General features: G+C 36.2%; 1 pseudogene; it reads left to right on the forward strand.

The window, feature by feature from the left end:
• Nucleotides 1-1,803: 1,803 nt before the first annotated feature.
• Nucleotides 1,804-12,754, forward strand: LOC118722988 (annotated as a pseudogene).
• The last annotated feature ends 4,713 nt before the right edge of the window (nucleotides 12,755-17,467 follow it).

Genomic DNA, 17,467 nt, shown 5'->3' on the forward strand with positions numbered 1-17,467 from the left:
ATGGATTTATTTATGTTAATTTTTGCAATACAATATTATAAAATAATAACAATAAATGAATTAGAGATACATTTTAAAATATTAATATATATTGCAAAAAACCATGTCATAGATGAACATATGTAGTCTTGTTTATAAAGCTTAAAAAATGCATTTAAATATATTATTTAAGCATGCAAATATTTGTGGTAAAGCTATAAAGAAAAGTTAGTGAATTACAAACTTTAACAATAATTACATTATTTTTTGAAATATAATTTTAACATTTTTTATTTTAATGTACAGTTTATGAGTATATTAAATGTATGCAATTGTGCAATCATTAACAAAAACCAGTTTTAGAACTCTTACATCACTCCATAAAGAAACTTTGGTATCTCCACAATGAAACCATGCTCAGAACCAAAACCAATGATATTTTATTATATATCTATAGTATTGTCTTTTCTTGAAATTACATATAAATTACATATAAATTGGGTAATACAATATGTTTGATTTTCTGCCTAGTTTCTGTCACTTAGAATGATGTTTTTGAGATGCTTCCATGCTATTGTGCTTATCAGTGGTCCATTCCTTTTAGTGCTGCATTGTATTCCTTTTAAATAGGAGTTTCATGGACTCTACAGATAAATTTTGAGATAATTACAACTTTAACGATATTGAGAAAAAAATATATTAAATGTAATCTATATAAGTGAGCACCATAACCTTAAGAGAAATTGTTTCATCTGACAAGGATTTTTAAATGAAACTCTCTGTAGCCTGGAAATTATCATGGAAGGAAATAAAGAGAGGATTCCTTCAAAAGTTGTAAGGATTGTAATTGAAAGTCAATATATTTGGCCTCTTGAACTAAAGTAAATAATTTGTGTGTATGCCTCCCTGACAAAGTTTATATAAAGTTACAAAAAGAAATTGACAGCTAATTTGAAATTGAATTGCCAGTGTCTAGAGCACATGTGTCAAACACAAGGCCCTCGGGCCAAATCTGTCCCGCCAGGCCTTGCAATGTGGCCCGCACCTCGCTGTCATCACAATGACAGTTTATGACTGTTCAGTAAACCATTCGGCCCGCGATTTAGGCTGGATTTTAGATTTTGGCCCCTTCTCTGATTGAGTTCGACACCCCTAGTCTAGAGGAAAGAATATCCTTACATGATTATTATCCTATAATGTCATAATTTTTGATATTTTACAACAGCATATTATTACCCCCCCAAAAAACTTACAAACTAATTCTCTGAATGTGTGGCAGCAATTTTAAAAAGGACATGAAATGATTTAATCCCTTTCTGAAGGAATTAAGGCACTTGAGCATTCTACATTGGCCCCTCTGGCCCTTTTGGCCAAGAGAAACCTTCCTTTTACAATTCAATTGCCCACAGCTATTGCCTGAGCTTTCTTCTCATGATGAGGTTGAAACCTCGTGATGGCTGGTACCATGGTTCTGTCTCTCGCCCAATGGTGTGAGCTGGCCCTCCTGGAGAAGAAACCTGAGTCCTCCGAGATAAATGATTAGTGCTGAGGCCCGCCAATAGGCAAGGGGATCCCAAGACAGGAGCAGGTTGAGGAGGCCACAGGGCATAGCCCACGAGGAAACGGGACTGAACCTCAAATCACCCTAGTTAGCCAGAGATGGTTAAAATTCCTCAGGGAAGGAACAACTTAAAATAGGTACAGTTGCAGAGGGGCCATCAGGAGAGAACGTGGAACTCAATAAAGGTGGGGCACAGACCCTCATCCCCAAAATCATGCAGCGACCTGAAACCTCACCCCTTCAGAGGGAGGTCTCCTGCCCCCATGGCTGCTTCGCTTCCCACGCCCAGCTCATATCGGAACCCATGTAACAGACAGAGACTCGGCCCAGCTCATATTGAGACCCAGGTAACAGAAAGGGACGTGGCCAACAGCAGCTGCCCTATATATAAATCCAGCCTAGCACCAGGAATGCTCAGGGCCTACTTAAGAATGCAAATAATCCTTTCCACTAATATTTCCAGGGTAAACTAAGATTGTTGTTAGAGTATTAAATTTGACAGTAAAATAGTGATCAACTTTTCGGGTTAGTTTAAATTAGTTAATAGTAATAAGTGAAAATCCAAGAAAATTTAAGTGTACTGGATAAAAAGCTGTTCCTAAAGTATTAACTAAAATTTCTGTTGGTAGTGCATTTCATGGTAAAATTGCTTAACATTAAATGAACCCAAAACAGACTTACATTTGTGCAAAATATTAAAATTTAAAGTTATCAAGACTGCATTACAAAATTTTCAGAAGCATCCATTAATTAAAAAGAAAAGGAGGGATAGTATGGTAATATCATGTAAAAAGAAATATCCTGTAAGTAAATTATGATACATCTAGAAAATTTTTACTGTAGAAAATTAATTTTCATATGTAATGCTAAGAAGACACCCATGAAAATCACACATGGTGTCAAAATAAAACAAAGGAAAATTGGGCAAATATAAAAAGGATCCCAAGTCAATTTTATAGAAAAGATTCCTTTATTAACTTCTGATTGAGAATATGTTTGTATATTTCAGAAAACTACTCCAAGACCATGGGGATTCAGAGAGGAGTTGTCAGGTCTGCTCCAACCATGAAGACAAGAGGAGAAACAATCCTGAGATAGAAGATGCTGACGATGCCTGGCCACGCTAGCAGTCAGCAACATTGCGTCGATGCAGGTTGCCCAGAATCAAACCAGAGAAGGTCAGACCTGCATTGACACCATCTATTCATCATCCATATATCTTTGCTGACATGTACACATAAGGAACTATTTGACATTGAAACTGGTCTCAAAACTGTTGGACATTGAAATTGGGACTTGAACATTTTTTGTTATTATATGTTTATTTATAGTCTTCAGTTGCAAGATTTTTTAAAGAAAAGAAATGGGAAAAAAGAGTTATAGAGATAAAGAACCATTGAACAAACTGCCAAACTTCAGCGAGAACTTAGGGAAAGTTGGGGTGGGGACTGTAAGAGATCAACCAATGGACTTGTATGCATGCATATAGACATAACCAATGGATATAACACTGGGGGGGGGGCAAGTGAAGGCATATGCTGGGGGGTAGGGAAGGCTAGCGGGAGATGAAGGGGGAAAAACGAAGACATATGTACTATTTATAATGCTTCAAACAATAAAAAATAATAAAAATTAAAAAAACAATATTGAGGCTTCAAATTCATGAATATGATTTATCTCTATTTGTTTTGGTCTTTTTCTCTCTCAGCAAATATTTCTTGGATTATATTATAGAGTTCTTGCATGCCATTTGTTAATAATTTTTTATATATATATTTATGATACTATTTTTCAAGTGAGTTAATTTATTTTATTTTAATTTGATTATTTACTATTATATTTACACACAACAGGTTTTTATATATTTATTTTATACTAGAGGCCTGGTATATGAAATTTGTGCATGGGGGTGGGGGGTGTTTCTCAGCTCAGCCTACACCCTCTCCAATCTGAGACCCCTCTCAAAATCCAGGACTGCTGGCTCTCAACTGTTCACCTACCTGGCTGCCTGATTGCCCCTAACTGCTTCTGCCTGCCAGTCTGATCACCCCCTAAGCACTTCCCTATCAGCCTGATAGATGCATAACTGCTCCCAATTGTCCCTAACTGTTGTCCTCTGCAGGCCTGGTTGACCCAAATTGCCCTCCCCTGCCAGCCTGGTTACCCCTAACTGCCCTCCCCTACTAGCCTGATTGCCCCCACCTGCCCTCCTCTGCAGGCCTTGTTCCATCCAACTACCCTCTCCTTCAGGCCTGGTTCCCCCCTAAGTGCCCTCCCCTGCAGACCTGGTCCCTCTCAATTGCCCACTCCTGCTGACCTGGTCCACCCAACTGCCCCCCCCTTCAGGATTGGTTTTTCCCAACTGCCCTCCCCTGCAGGACTGGTCCCTCCCAATTACCCACCTCTGCTGGCCCTGTCATCCTTAACTGCCCTCTCCTGCTTGCCTGGTTCCCCCCACACTCAATTATCCTCCCCTGCAGGCCTTGTCACCCTAACTGCCCTCCCCTGCTGGCCTGATCACTCACAACTGCCCTCCTCCCCTGCAGGCCATCTTGTGGTGGCCATCTGTGTCCACATGGGGGCAGCCATCTTGTGTATCGGAATGATGGTCAATTTGCATATCACTCTTTTATTAAATAGGATTATGTGACCTCACTTGACTCACTTATTAGTTCTAATACTTTTTTTTATAGTTTCTTTAAAATATCTCCAGTACAAGATTGTATTATTTGGGAATAAGGCATATTTTACTTCTAATTTTTATGCTTTTAATTTGTGCACTGTGGGGGGTGTCCTTCAGCCCAACCTGAACCCTCTCCAATCTGTGATCCCTCAGGGGATGTCTTACTGGCAGTTGGACATCCCTCTCACAATTTGAGATCACCGGCTGCTAACCGCTCACTTGCCTGCATGCCTGATCATCCCTTACTGATCCCATGCTGGCCTGATTAATACCTAACTCCTCCCGTGCTCGCCCAATCACCCCTAACTGCCTTCCCCGCCGGCCTGATATCACCCCCAGTTGTCTTCCCCTGCTGGCCTGATCTTGCCCCCAACTGCCCTCACTTGCTGGCCTCATAGCCCTCAAATGCATTCACCTACCATCCTGGTACCCCCAACTGCCTCCCCTGCCAGCCTTATCTCGCCCCCAGTGGTCCTCCTCTGCCAGCCATTTTGGTTCTGATTGGTTGGTTTCTATGCCAGTCAGCTTCAAAAGCTCAGCCTCCTACAAAGCCATTGGCTCTTTGCAATTCACCCAGATTTGGTTCTGATTCGTGAATTTCTATGACAGCATCATCTACATGCCTATTTCTGGGCCTGATTAAAGAGGCAGGGCTGATCAACAGCACCCCAGGCTGTGGCAAGTGGCTAAACTGCTGACCTCTGGGAGAGAGAGAGGCTCATCTGCTGGTGAGGCAGGGAGATAGAAGCAGGGACTGATCACCCTGCTTATCTATCTAAGCCTCTGCCGCTGCCCCTGCTGATCGGCCCCACATCTCTCTCTTTCCTAGAGGTCAGCAGTTCAGCGTTCTTGCCTGCTGTGCCTGAAGCCTGGGGAAGAGTTGAGTCTCCTGGTCATTGTGGATGTGATGGACCCAGGGTTTTTATATATTAGGATTCTCTAAAAATGGCACATTATATGTATGCTTACTTTTGAAGCTCTATTCTCTATTATGATTCAAATATTTCTGTAATCTTTAAAAAGTTTATTATCACTTCCAGAACATGATTGGAATTGATTATCTTTTTATGGAAATCTATTCTTTCCAAATTCATTAAATAATCAAGAAATCAGTGAAGACTACATTTACCATCTCTGATTGTTTTTATTTTTATAACACATTGTACATTTATACGTGAGTGCAAAATATGTTTATACATAATATTAAATTATACCTATTGCTTTCCTGAAATAAATATCACCATTTTTTCTCCCAATCCTAATAACATGCAAGGGGAAAAATGTGGTTTAATATATAGTCTGAATTTCAGTAATATTTTTGTCCATTTGCTAGCACTTTTAATGGGCACAGCAAGGTTATTAAATCCCAGAATCTCATCTTTAATTATAAGACTTATTTTAAAGACTTTTCCTATGTATGAAAACACAAAAGCAGAATATAACAAGGTACCAATAGAGAGATAGGGTGGGAAAGCAGTTGTTTTCTGTATTACAATAAGAATTCCATTGAAGAAAATAATTATTTAAATAAGTATGTAATAAAACATTTGGATTAAAAATAAAAAAAATAAAAAATAAAAATGACAAATTATATTAATTGAATTTTTGATATAACCTTATTCTGTAACTTTGTATTCCATTTGGTTAGAGTATATTATTTTTATATATTATAGACTCTTTTGTGAATCTTTTGATGAATGTTGATTTGTGGTTTCCTTTTCTTATGCACTAAATTTCTGGCTTTGGTGTCAGAGTAATACTGACCTTAAATTGTGCATTAATATTTTTATTTAATTTTTTAGATTACCTATAATAAAACATGAACCATAATGAGAAAAAGTACTTTTAAGCAAACAGGTTAACTAAATAAGCTTTGATTCATTAAAAAAAAAAAAAAAAAAAAAAAAAAAAAAAAAGGTATGGGATGACTACTTTGAATGGGATATTATAAAAACAAAGTAATTAAATTAAAAGAAACATGACTAGAAAATAATAATATGGATCAATAAATGGAGATACATGGGATTAAAACACTAAGGTTTTGCTTCCTTCTTGCCAGAATTTTCTCAGCAGGCCCTTGCAGTGCAAAGTGATTCTCTAGCTTCTGCATGAACAGCCTCTGCAGTGCCCTGCCTGCCCAATAGTATTCAGTAGCCAGCAACTTCTGCCGTCACCCTAATTTGGTTGGATTATTAGTTTCCTAGGGTTGCTATAACAAAAGATCATAAATTAGTAAAAGCGATTTCACAGTTCTGGAGGCTGAAATCTAAAGGGTCAACTCTTTCCTTCACTCTTCTAGCTTCTAATATTATCTGGCAATTTATTGCATTCTTTGGCCTTAATGTAACACTCCAATCTCTGCCTTCATTGTCACAGAGCCATCTTCTTCATGTATGTCTGTTCTTCATATGCCATTCTTCTTTTTTTTTTGTCTCTTCCCTGTTCTCATAAGTACCCCAATCTTATTAAATTAAGGACCCACCCTTTTCAGTATGGCTAATTACATCTGCAATTTATATCTACTATTATCAAATAAGTTAATATTCACAGGATTTGGGTGTTAGGTCATCAATATATCTTTTTGGAAAACATAATTCAATTCATAACAAGTGGTGCTTTCAGTGAAATACTCCCAAAAATAACTTTCTCTGGTACCCTCAAGGGCAGATTTCTGACAAATTTCAGAAGATCAATTTGTAGCAAATTTCATCAGTGTGGCACCATACTGACTTCTCTGCCTTTTGCTGAGAATCAGGTCTTCTCCAAGAAAGACTAAGTATGTATACAAAGTAGTCTCTTTTTATGACACTCTCTTATCCTTAACTATAGTAGCAAATATATATTAAAATATAATTTATGTTATATCATTATAGGACATCTGACACGAAAAATTATATTTGCTATTCTGATATTCTTTGGAGTTCTATTTACTTTCTACCAGCCATAATTCTATTATAATTCTAATTTCCTGTTAACAACTGATTACATTAAGCTCTCCCTATTCAAATTACAGATTTCTCTCTTCCTGTTGTAAACAAACTTATATAAAACTAAAGAGACATAAATGAATATAACTTCTAACCAATAAAAGTGGTTGCAGAAATATCTTTAGCACATTAAACAAAGGAGGCAGAACACAAGAAAGGAAACAAATACATACTTTATATACTGAGGTGTTTAAGATGGTAGAAATAAAACAAGGAAGTCAGTAATGGAAATAGATGTAAATATTAAAATAACCTAAAAAAGACAAAAAAAATATATTAGAATAAAAAAATAGAATAATAGAACCAACATAAACCAGGTATTTACTTTCTATAGGATACAGCTCAATTAAAGTAATTTAAAAATAATAGGATAAGAAAATATAACTCAGGAAAAAATATCTAAACAAAAGATGGTGTAGTAAATTTAATAATTTTATTACCAAGATAAAATAATAATTACATTATATGTATGAGACAGCATCAAGCATATTCTAATCCTACAATAAAAAGAAGAAATTGACAAGTCCATACACACAGTAGCAGTACTTTCCTCTCACCAACTGACACATCAAGTAAGATAGAAGTTGTTAAACATGAATTTTATTAAAATACTAGTGGCCCAGTGAACAAATCTGTGCACAATGAAAGAAAATTAATTAGAAAAAATATTTTAATATTGCTATTTGCTCTTTCTCTATAATAGAAGTGTCAACCAAATTGATGATTACCAATTACAGATGGAAACACATGCATGCAATTGGTGCCAGTAAGAGCTTTATATACAGTAGGTCCTTGGGTTATGTCAGAGATCCATTCCTACAGTGCTACATAATGCAATTTTCACCATCAATTGGAACCCACCTACATAAGCACCTATGTCAGTCACATGGAGCACATACACAGCAGTAATGAAGTGAAACTTAAAAAAGAAAAGAAAAAGAAAGATAACAATTTCTGGCCTTTACTTGTGGTAAATAAATAATCCTATCTAATAAAAGAGTAATATGCAAATTAATGATCACTCACTTCTTTTCAGGCTGGTCAATTTTCAAAGCTTTCTAAATTTTCATTTTCCAGCTAATGAAAATAAAATAGGATTCCACTGAGTCTGTTGGTGTCCCTTGTTAGGGCACCATAATGCTGGGGTTCTTTCCTTAGCCTTACAAAGGGTTCAGCTTTCTGCAGAAAGGGGCTGTGTGTAGATTCAATAAGGAGTCCAAGAAAAAAAGATAGTTTTGAGAGGCATTGGCAGTCAGAGGAGCTTCAGCTAAAGGGAACTGAAGACTCTCCTTCTTGTCTAAAACCCTGCTTTTATTTACATGATTTATTCTTTTATTCACATGTAATATACACTTCAAAGGGTATCAAAAGGTTTACAGAGATATTCAGTTTGGGGAATAACCTACAGCTGTTCAGGTGTTTGGCCAATAGGAGGCAATAAAATGCCCTGAGCTGTCTGGCAGCAGACAATCATCCTATTCATGTTTGGGGGAAGTGCCATTTTGCCATTTCCATCAAGTAAACTATTGTATATATGACTCAACTCTGTTGAGCTCCCCAAGTCCCATCAACCTTTTGATGGAACTCTTGTAATTATTACATGCTGGAATTGGTTCTTGGCAGTCTCATATCTACCTAATCCAGGACTTCTGTGAGGATCAAATGAGATGAGGAATGTGAAAATGCTTCACAGGCATTTGGTTAAAGTGTAAAATGTTTCCACCTGGCTATAAAGCAAGTCATGCTCCTGGGCTGAAGAAACTTTAAGAAGGCTAGTTGCTAGGATGAGGAAGCTGGGTGTTGCTCTGTGACATCATTACCTGGTGCCCACAGCCACCATTTCTAGAGTGGGCTGGACTGTGGGCTGCATTTTGTGCCATGGGGTCTCAGCAGCATCAGCTGTGAATTGGTGTATTGTTGCTCTGGGGTAGTGGTGAGGCCTGTATCCCACTTTAGGGAAGCCAAGTATTGCTTTTTGGATGCCAGGTTCAAAGTGCCATTTCTCTGTAAATGGCCATTGCATGTCATGGCAGCTCCAGCACTGAGCATCTGTCCCTGGTGGTCAGTGCAAATCATAGTGACCAGTTGGAAGGTTGGACACTTAGCATATTATAGATATAGATAGATATAGATATAGATATAGATATAGATATAGATATAGATATAGATATAGATATAGATATAGATATAGATATAGATATATAGCTATAGATAATATAGATATATTGATAGATATAGATAGATATAGATATAGGTTAAGCTATAGATATATAGATATATAGATATATAGGTATATAGGTATATAGATACAGATACAGATACAGATACAGATATAGATATAGATATAGATATAGATATAGATATAGATGTAGATATATTATTTCCAAAGGTGACAGTGGTCTGAATCCAGCATATAGAAGGGATTTCAGGAATCTGGAGAAGGCATTGTGTATAAATTAATCAAGTGTCCAGAGATGAAACATTTTAGGAAGCCAGAGAAAACTTGGCTAAAGAACCAAGTTCTCCTGTCTTTCTGGACCCATTACGTTTTATTAACAGAATTTGTCCTAAAGCAAGGTAGATATACATATCAAAGGCTAAGATTTGATATCCAGAATCCATTGTCAGATTGGGGAAACTGTCTACAGTTATTCAGGTGTTGGGTTAGTAAGAGGGAATAACATGTAGATTGAAATGCCCTCAACTCTCTGGCAGCAAGCAATCATTTATGCATCCATTTCACGTTTGTGGAAATGTCCTTAGCCATTTGCAACAGGCAATAACATATGTGATTCAGTCCTTGCTGAATCCCCAAGTTCCATCAACCTTTTGATGAGACTCTTGCATTTATGACATGCTGGAATTAGCTTCCAGCACAAAGGTAGCTTCAATAATAAATCTGTTACAAATCATTTCACAGGGGATTTCAATAATATCCATTCTGAGAGTTTTATATGTATTGTGCATGTGCGAGTCAACTTTTATTTTTAAATTGTCAGAGCGGATAATATGTACCAGCAGGTTGGGCAGTCATATGGTCAGACAGATGGACAGCCGGTCACTTAGCCTGTTATATATATATAGATAATATACCAGTAAACCCAGAAAGCTTTACCGTATTTTTCGGACCATAAGACGCACTTTTTTCCCCCCCAGAAGTGGGGGGAAAAAGTCCCTGCGTCTTATGGACCAAATATAGCCTACACATATACTTTAAAAAAAAAGTTTTTTTACTTGCCTGGCTCTGTGTGATCTCTGTGTGCTTGCCCAGCTCTAAAATGGTTCTAAATGCTGCTGTTTACTTTACAGGGTTGATTACATGTGTTTATGACTGTGATGTTGGGTTTTAATGCACATAAAATATTTTAGGACACTATTTGTTTCAGAATCTTTTTTTCTTCATTTCCCTTCTCTAATTAAAACTGGTGCATTTTATGGTCTGGAGCGTCTTATGGTCCGAAAAATATGGCAATTTATAAGTGAGCATCTCAAAAAATTTTTACAAATTGAACACATTTTTATAAACACTATCTTGATCAAGTTGTTGAATATTATGAGCACATCTGACGGGGATTTCTTGTTTGACTATCTGCCCCATGAACATAGTTAATTTTATATAAAATATATTTATGTGAAGGGATTAAGCAAAAAGTACAAAATAGTAACATAAATAACTCATAGACAATAACATGTGGTTACCAAAAGGTGGAAGGGGTGTGGGGAGGTAAAAGAAGCTATAGGGAGAACAAATGGTGAAGGAAGGACACCTGACTTTGGAGAACATACAATACAATATACATATAGTATCTATAATAATAAAAGTGTAATGTACTAATTAGATCAGACGTCCTTCTGGACATCCTTCCTTCTGGACAAAGTTGAGGTGGGCAGAAGCAGAGGACTTTGCATGAATTTATGTGCATCGGGCCTTTAGAATTACAGAATTGTACACCTGAAACCTATATGATTTGATTAACCAATGTCACCATAATAAATTCAATAAAAATATACTATCTGTAGGCTTACTCCCTCACTATCCTGTCTGGCTGCCCACCGCCCATTGCTCCTGACTGTGACCTCAACCCCAGGAGGTTGTTTCTCAGGTGTTCACTGTGCAGTAAAGGCAATAACTATATTTTTATCCCAGTATCACAAAAAATACCAATGGCATCCCTGGGAGACCAACAACCTGAAGACATTTACTGAAGCAGCTGTTAAGTTTTCATAACATCTGCTATGGAGTGAAAGTGAAAAGTGACTTTCTAGTTGGTCAAAAAATAGCCGAGAAAGAAATACTAATGAATATCAGTGGGATTATGAGACCTGACTTCAAAGCCACTCTGGGACCCACAAGTGAAGGCAAATCTTTGTTGTTGGATGACTTAGCTGTAAGGAAAGATCCACAAGGATTATCTGGAGATGTTGAGATAAATAGAGCACTGCACCTTGACTTGCCATTTTCAAATGTAATTTAGGTTACATGGTACAAGATGATGTTGGGATGGGAACTCTAACAGTGAGAGAAAATGTATAGTTCTCAGCTGTTCTTCAGCTTCTAACAACAATGATAGTTCATGATAAAAATGAATGGGTAAACATGGTCAATCCACACTTAGGTCTGGCCAAAGTGTCAGATCCCATGGTTGTAACTCAGGTTAACCATGGTGTGTTTGGAGGAGAAAGAGAAAGGACTAGTATTGAAATGAACCTTATTACCAGTCTATCACTTTAATCCTGAAGGATCCCACAACTGGCTTAGACTCAAGCTCATGGAATGCTATCCTTTTGCTTTTGGAGAGGGTACCTAAACAAGGACAAACCATCATCTGTTCATCTTATCGACCTTATTTTTCTCTCTTCAAGTTGTTTGACAGACTCACCTTATTGGCCTCAGGATGACTAATGTTTCGTTGGCCTGCTCAGGAGGCATTGGGATACTTTGCATCAGCTGGTTGTCATTGTATGCCCTATAATATCTCTGCAGACTTCTTCCTGGATGTGATTAATGGAGACTCCTCTTCATATGGTATTAAGCAGAGATGACAAAGATGGTAAAACCAAGAGCCTTCCAAGAATGGTACACCATTATAGAAAAATTAGCTGAGTTTTATGTCAACCCTTCCTTCTTCAGAAAAAGAGAGATTGAGTTAGATCAATTCTCGAGGGGTCAAAAAAAAAGATGAGTGTAGTCTTCAAGGAGATCACCTATGCCATTTTCTTTTGTCATCAACTCATGGATTTTCAAGAAATTGATTTTTAAAAAATGTACTGTATAAGCCTGTAAGCCCCAGGCCTCTATAACTCAGATAATTGTATTCCTGGGACTGGTTATAGGTACCATTTTCTGTCATATAAAACTGAACTGATGGAATCCAGAATAGAGGTAGAGTACTCTTCTTCCTGACTTGCCAGTCTTTCAGCAATATATCATGCGTGGAGCTCCTCATCCTTGAGAAGAAGCTCTTTATGCAAGAATATATCAGTAGATACTACAGAGTTTCATGTTATTTCTTTGGAAACTGTTATCTGATTTACTACCTATGAATATTACATTCACTTGTATAACATATTTCTTGTTAGGATCTAAGCCAATGAAGGATTTCTTTATCATATTTACCTTTATATATGTATTTTTTCTAATAATTCTTTATTGTTGAAAGTATTACATATGTTCCCTTTTCCCTCACACTGACCCCCTCCAATCCACCTCTATCCTGACCCCTAACCCAGACCTTCAGCAATTTATCGTCTGTGCCAATGGATTATGCAAATGCATTGAGTGGCTAGATAATTATGATCTCTGAATGTGTAATAGGCCTGAATCATGAATTCATGCATGGGTGGGGTCTGGCCAGCCTGGCCAGAGGGAGGGGACATGGGTCGTTGGCCGGCCTGCATGCTGGTTGGACTCCTGGTCAAGGGGACAATTTGCATATCAGCCTTTTATTATGTAGGATATACACTGAGTGACCATATTATTATGTGTTCAGAGATCATAATAATCTGGCCACTCAGTGTATGTATACAAGGTCTTTCATTGATTACTTCCCACCCATCTGCCTTCCTTTTAAGATTCCATACTCTCTTCCATGCTTCCATGTATCTGGATCCCCTTTGTTCATCAGTTTATTTTGTTCATTCAGTTCCACATATGTGTGCAATTATATGATACTTGTATTTCTCTGGCTGACTTATGTTACTTAGCATGATACTCTCCAGATCCCTCCATGCTGATTCAGATGGTAAGATATTCTTCTTTTTTACTGCTCTATAGTATTCCATAGCATAAATGTATCACAGCTTTTTTATCTACTGATGGGCACTTAAGCTGTCTCTAGATCTTAACTATTATAGATTGTGCTGCTATGAACATAGGGGTGCATACATGCTTTCTGATTGGTGCTTCGAGTTTCTTTCTTAGAATCTATTCCTAGAAGGGTGATCACTTGTGTCAAATGGCAGTTTCATATTCAGTTTTTTAGGAAACTCCATACTATTTTCCATAATGGTTGCACCAGTCTGCAGAAGTATACTAGTGTTCCTTTTTATATACATCCTTTCCAGCATTTGTTGATTTGTTGATTTGCTAATAGCCATTCTGACAGGTTTTAGATAGTACATCATTGTCATTTTGATTTGCAGCTGTCAGATGATTAGTGACTTTGAGCATTTTTTCATCTATCTCTTGGCCATCTATATGTCCTCTTTGGACATATAGGTCCTTTGTAATTTTTTATTTGGATTCTTTGTCTTCCTTTAGTTAAGTTGTATGAGTTCCTTATATATTTTGGATATTAAGCCTTTATCAGATATATCATTGCCAAATAAGTTCTCCCATACAGTGGGTTATATTTTTGTTTTGTTGATGGTTTCTTTTGCTGTGCAGAAGCTTTTTTATTTTTATATAGTCCTATTGGTTTATTTTCTCATTAGTTTCCTTTGCCTTAGGAGATGTATATATTTATTTATTTTAAAGAGGAAGGGAGAGGGAGAGAGAGATAGAAACAACAATGATCAGAGAGAATCATTGATAGGCTACTTCCTGCATGCCCCACAATCTGGGCATATGGCCTGACTGGGAATTGAACCATGACCTGCAGGTCTATAGGTTGACACTCAACCACATGAGTCATGCAGGCCAGCCACTCATATTTACCTTTTTGATGGTGACGTATAAGGCCAGTTCTATGACACTGGCCATAGAAGCAAGTCAGGTGTAGTATCCATAGTAATACTTTGTGTGGTGACCATCTCTTTTGCATTTAAGATAATTTTTTCAGGGCCATTGGTCAATCTCACAACCATTGCTCTTTGGCTGTCATGGCTTTGTATTTCAGCATTCCTGAATATATTTCTGTGGCTTCCCAGAGTCATAAATTTTGGGGACAAAACTACTGCTCAGGACTCAATGTAACAGCAAACAATACCTGTAGTTTTGAATATGTGCTGGTGAAAATATTTTTATAAACCAGGCCATCTATCTTTCATCTTAAGGCTTGTGGAAGAATAATATAAATTTGGCTTGCATGACTGTTATCCGCCTTACAATTTCCTACCTAAAGTTAATTTATTTTTTTTTAAATCTTTAAAATTTCTCTCTAATTTACATGATTTGTCAACCCATCAAAAATGAAGCACTGTGACTTAAGTAAGATAAAAATGAACATATGTAAAACAAGCAAAACATCTATGCTCATATAAATCATTTATGTATAAATGAATTTTAAAGTACATAGTGTTTTATTCTTTTGTTTCTGGCTTCTTTTGCTCAATATTACACTTTGAAAACCATCTATATTTTTGCAAGTACTTGTAGCTCATTTGTTTTTATTACTTTACAATATTCCATTGCATAAATGTTATAGTGATTTATCCAGTTTAGTCTTAAAAAAATATGCATGGTTCCCAGAGCTGTGTTCTTAAAACTATCAAATATGTAAACTATATCATATATCATAAACTGATCAATATACATATTATGTATCATAAACTGATGAACAAAAACAGATCCAGAGACAGAGAAGCGTAGATCACACCGTCAAACCTCAGAGGGAAGGTAGGGGAGGGTGGGGTAAGGAGGAGAGATCAACCAAAGGTCTTGTATGCATGCATATAAGCCTAACCAATAAACACAAGCACCAGTGAGGAGTGGACATGAGTGGGGGAGTGAGGGGTCAATGGAACAATCAGGACACATATGTAATACTTTAATCAATAAAGAAAAAAATTGTTTCTTTAGGGAAGCACATGTGGGCACGCTGTTGAATCTACACCTGATAATTATGTTGCTGGGCCATAAGGTAAGCAGATGCTAAACTTTAGGAGACAATGCCAGAGAGTTCTGAGAGCTCAAACTGACCCATTTCCTGGTCAACAGTGGTATTTTCTGGTCTTAATTTAGTAATTAATTTACAGTGGTTTCAAGTTGTGCTTTTATTATATTTGCATTCTTGTGATCACTAAAGAAGAAGAGCATATATATATATTCTAAATTTGAATGTCCTATTTTGTGAAGTGTCTATTCAAGTCTTTTCCTATATTTTACTAATATCTACAATTTTTTCTTCTTAAATGTACAAGTTCTAAACATTCCTTACATAAGACTCTTTTCTTAGTGTTATTCACAAATAGGAGTTTTTAGTTTTAATATGATTCAACTTATTTTTATTTTTATTTGTGTTTAATACTTTTGCTTCCTATTTAAGAAAACTGACACTCCAAAATCACTGATATATTTGTCTTATACAATAAAATATTTATTTATTATTTTATCTTTCCACATTTAGATTCCACAGTCCATACGGAATTTATTTATTTATGTTGTAAATTGTTGGTCAAGATATGTATCCCTAATACTATCCAATTGGCACAGTTCCTTTTATTTTTTAAAATATATTTTTATTGATTTCAGAGAGAAAATGAGAGAGTTGAGAGAGATAGAAACATCAATGATGAGAGAGAATCATTGATAGGCTGCCTCCTGCACACCCCCTACTAGGGATCGACCTGCAACCTAGACATGTGCCCTTCGCTGGAATTGAATGTAGGACCCTTCAGTCTGCAGGCCGATTCTCTATCCAATGAACCAAACTGGCAAGGACAGCACAGTTTCTTTTACTGAAAACAAAATCCACAACTCCTTTTAATGTTAGTATTATAATTGTCATAATTCAGCCTTCCATCAGTAAATTTATATAGTCTCTCCAGTTCCACTAATCAGATTGTATATCTTCCACCAATGCCACCCCAAAGTATATTTATTCCTATAACTTTATAGTTCATCAAGATGCCTGCTACAGTGGATATTGGCCCGTCATTTGACCCCCCACATTAAATAAGCTTGATCAAATATATTCATTCTTACATCCAAACATTGTTATTTACTTTAACCACACAGGAAAAAATATTTTTAGGAGCATCAAGTAAAGGTTTAAAGACAATTTAGCAGGAATTCCAATAGACTGTATCATGTGTCATACAGAACATTTATCTGAATGCAGTTCAATAAATTTTTAAAGTATAACAGAAAGAAAACAACATTTTATTTTGGACACTTTTAACCACAAGATTAAATATTTATGATGTAGAACATATTTTAAGAATAGTAAAATGCATGGGGTTGAATAATAAAGACAATAAATAAAAGAGAGGGAGAGAGAGAGATGTATTTAATTTAAATGAGCATTAAAATAACTAAGTTAAAGTAATATTAAAGACAAATAAAACCAAAAGTAGTTATAACATTACAGAAAGTAGACTCATTAGTGAAGATAAAAACAATCAGAAACAGATTGTGTGATTCATGGAATCTTCAAAAAACCCCAGTGCAGTGTTTGCTACTGCCCTACTTTACAGAATAAAAATCTGACCCTCATGAAGTGTATTAAAACTACTTAATTCAAGTAGCAAATGTAAGAGCTGGAGTAAAAACCCAGTTTTACTTTTTAACAAAAGTTCTTATCACTAAGTAAAAATTCTTTTAAAAAGATGAAAAAAATAGCAAATGAAATGTACAGTGATACATAGAATACACAAAGTATTAAGTACTGTTTATGTCAAAGGTGCAAATATGATATTATTTTTGAAGTAGATTATATTGTTATCCCAAGCCACAAAAAATTCAGAAGTCAAAGTAACTATTTTAATGAAGTAAATTTAATGTCAAACATAAATGAAGTGTTCAGGAATACATATGCTAAGGTGACATCTAGTCTAATTAGTTGCCTGCTCTCTCCTAATAACTAGTTTTCTCTCTTG

Source organism: Pipistrellus kuhlii, unplaced genomic scaffold (assembly GCF_014108245.1).
Source record: "Pipistrellus kuhlii isolate mPipKuh1 unplaced genomic scaffold, mPipKuh1.p scaffold_m20_p_2, whole genome shotgun sequence".
NCBI classification, from domain to species: domain Eukaryota; kingdom Metazoa; phylum Chordata; class Mammalia; order Chiroptera; family Vespertilionidae; genus Pipistrellus; species Pipistrellus kuhlii.